Genomic DNA, 3,893 nt, shown 5'->3' on the forward strand with positions numbered 1-3,893 from the left:
ACATGTTCGGAGTCTCGAGTGGACCGAGAGCGAGATCAGCGCCTCCGCGGACTACGCGGTTTGTGTTTACGCGTACGACGTCGACGGCGACGGCGACATGGACGTGCTGTCGGCGTCGTACAACGACGACACGGTCGCGTGGTACGAGAACGACGGGTCGCAGTCCTTCGCAAAGCGGATCGTGTCGACGCTGGCGGACGGCGTTTGGTCGGTAACGGCTCTCGACGTGGACGGCGACGGCGATGGCGACGTGTTCTCGGCGTCGGAGAACGACGACTCAGTGGTCTGGTACGAGAACGACGGCTCCGCGTCATTCGCGCGAAACGTGCTCTCCTCGACGACGGAGCGCGCGGTCGACGTCGACACGATGGACGTGGACGGCGACGTGGACATGGACGTCATCACGGCATCGTTCGGAGACAACGCAATCGCATGGCACGCCTCTGAGTGCAGTGGGTCGATCCCACCGACTGGATTGCCAACGGGCGCGCCTACTTCGGTGCCGTCGTCGTGTCCCTCTTCGAGTCCCTCGAATCAACCGACATCGGCGCCGACGTCCACGCCGACGAGCGCCCCGTCGCCTTTGCCGAGCGCCGGTCCGAGCCCTTCGCCGTCCGCGGCTCCTTCGACGCTTCCCTCCTCGCATCCCTCGTCCGTGCCGACGGCCGTCCCGACGTCCGCGCCGACGAGCGGGCCTTCATTTCTCCCGAGCGCTTGCCCTTCCAGCTCGCCTTCGGCGCATCCGAGCTCGAAGCCGTCATCGGCGCCGTCGGCCGTGCCCACGGCCGCTCCGACCTCTGCGCCTACCGCGTGCCCGACTGGAACTCCCACGGGATCGCCCTCGAGCTCGCCGACGAGCCCGCCGAGCTCGGTGCCCACGGGCTGCCCCTCGAGCACACCGACGGCGATACCCGCGTCCACGCCGACGCCGCTGCCCAGCGGATCGCCCTCGTCGTCACCGTCGAGCCGTCCGTCCTCGGTTCCCTCGGCCTCGCCGAGCTCCGTGCCGTCCTCCAGCCCGTCGTCGCTACCGTCGGCGTCTCCGTCGCCCGCGCCCTCGTCGGCGCCGTCCAGCCAGCCATCGACGCGGCCGAGCTCCGCGCCGACGGCGGCGCCGTCGCCGATGCCGTCCAGCGTGCCCTCCGCCGTCCCGACGTCGTCGCCCAGCGGCCTGCCGTCCGCGCTGCCGTCCGTGCCGCCGACGGGCTCGCCGTCGTCCAATCCGAGCGCCGGCCCATCGACGGCGCCCACGGCGTGTCCGACGAGCTCCCCAAGCAGCGTCCCAACTTCCGGGCCCACCGCGCCGCCCTCGAATACGCCCAGCACGTCGCCGTCGCCCGTGCCGACGGTGCCTCCGACGTCCGAGCCTTCGTCGCTCCCGACGTTTCCTCCGACGTGCGCCCACATGGCCTACAACGTGCAGAGCTCGGTCATTTCTTCGTCCGCGAGCGGCGTGACGTCTTTATTTCCGGTGGACATCGACGGGGATGCGGACTCGGACATCGTCGCGAGCCTGTTCAAGACGGACGCGATCGCGTGGTACGAAAACGTCGGCTCGTCGACCTTTACGTCGCGCTCCGTCGCGTCGTCGGTGGACGGTGCCAAGGATGTGTTCGTGTACGACGTCGACCGCGACGGCGACTTGGACGTGCTCTCTGCGTCCGGCCTCGACGACACGATCGCGTGGTACGAGAACGACGGATCCGAGGGTTTCACGCCGCGCGTGATCACGGCGTCCGCGGATAGCGCCACGTCCGTGTCCGCGGTCGACGTCGACGGCGACGCGGACGTGGACGTCCTTGCGACGGCTGCGGTCGACAACTCGCTCACGTGGTACCAGAACGACGGCTCCCAGTCCTTTACCGCGAGCAGCCTGTCGACGTCGCTGACGGGCGCGTACGCCGTGTTCTTGGCGGACGTCGACGGCGACGGCGACAGCGACGTGCTCGTCACGGCGGTCGGTATCGATTCGGTGCGCTGGTTCGAAAACGGCGGCGAGAACATGTTCGGGGTCTACGAGTGGACCGAGCGCGAGATCAGCGCCTCCGCGGACTACGCCGTGTGCGTGTACGCGCTCGATCTCGACGGAGACGGCGACGTGGACGCGCTGTCGGCGTCGTACAACGACGACACGGTCGCGTGGTACGAGAACGACGGGTCGCAGTCGTTCGCGGAGCGGATCGTGTCGACGTTGGCCGACGGCGTGTGGTCGGTGACGGCGCTGGACGTGGACGGCGACGGCGACGCGGACGTGTTCTCGGCGTCGGAGAACGACGACTCGGTGGTGTGGTACGAGAACGACGGCTCCGCGTCGTTCGCGCGACGGGTGCTGTCTTCGACGACCGAGCGCGCGGTCGACGTGGACACGATGGACGTGGACGGCGACGTTGACATGGACGTGATCACCGCGTCGTTCGGAGACAACGCGATCGCGTGGCACGCGAGCGAATGCGGCGGGACGCATCTGCCTTCTGGGGTTCCCACGGGTGTGCCGACGGCTGTACCGAGCTCGAGTCCAAGCAACGCGCCTTCGAGCGTCCCGACGAGCCCTCCGACATCCGTCCCGACCGCGCTGCCCACGGCCAGCCCGTCCTTCCCTCCGACGAGCGCTCCCAGCCCGCTGCCGTCGACGACGCCGTCCACGGTGCCCACGCCCGTGCCCAGCGAGGAGCTCGTCTGCGCGCACATGGTCTTCGCGACGACGGGCGCGAGTTCGATCGCGACGAACGTCCAGGGCGTCACGAGCGTCGCGGCCGTCGACGTGGACCTCGACGGCGACCTCGACGTCGTCACGGGCGCCTACATCGACGACGCCGTCGCCTGGCACGAGAACGACGGCGCCCAGGGCTTCAGCCGGCGCGCCGTCTTCGGCTCCGCGGACGGCGTCTACTCCGTCTTCGCGGTCGACGTCGACGGCGACGGGGACGTCGACGCGCTGTCGGCCGACGCGCTGGCGAGTACCCGCGTCTTTTTTCCGAGATGTGAGAGATGATCGGAGCCTTCTCTCTCTAGCTCATTAGGCGACACACCTCGCCTACCCTCTTAGGCGAACACGGTGGCCTGGTACGAGAACGACGGGAGCCAGTCCTTCTCGCGGCGTCTGTTGACGACGACGGCGACGGTCGCGGCGTCGGTCGCGGCCGTCGACGTCGAGGGCGACGGCGACGTCGACGTCTTCTCCGCGGCGCTCGTCGACGACGCCGTCGTCTGGCACGAGAACGACGGGTCCCAGTCCTTCACGGACGTCGTCCTCTCGACGCAGTGCGACGGCGCGCGCGAGCGTCCGGCGAAAGGTTCTCCGTCTCACCCCCCTCGTAGGCGCGTTCGACCTCTACCTCGCGGATGTCGACGACGACGGCGACGCGGACGTGCTCGCGGCGTCCATGCTCGACGACACGGTGCGCTGGTTCGAGAACCACGGCGAGGACATCTTCGGCGTCTTCGAGTGGAGCGCGCACGTCGTCGCGACGACGGCGGACTCGGTCTTCTCCGTCTTCGCCATCGACGTCGACGGCGACGTCGACACGGACCTGCTGTCCGCGTCCTTCGACGACGACGCGGTCGCGTGGTACGACAACGACGGCGGCCAGTCCTACGTCGCGCGCCTCGTCTCGACGCGGGCCGACGGCGCCTGGGCCGTGACGGCCCTCGACGTCGACGGCGACAACGACGTCGACGTGTTTTCCGCGTCGGAGAACGACGACTCGGTGGTGTGGTACGAGAACGACGGCTCCGCGTCGTTCACCGCGCGCGTGCTGACGTCGACGGCGTCGCGGCCCGTCGCCGTGAGGGGAGCGGACGTCGACGGCGACGGCGACAACGACCTCATGTACGCGGACTACGAGGCGGACTTCGTGGGGTGGATCGAGTGAGGAATTTCGTCTTTTTTTTTG

This window comes from Aureococcus anophagefferens (genome assembly GCF_000186865.1).
Source record: "Aureococcus anophagefferens unplaced genomic scaffold AURANscaffold_16, whole genome shotgun sequence".
Classification (NCBI taxonomy): domain Eukaryota; class Pelagophyceae; order Pelagomonadales; family Pelagomonadaceae; genus Aureococcus; species Aureococcus anophagefferens.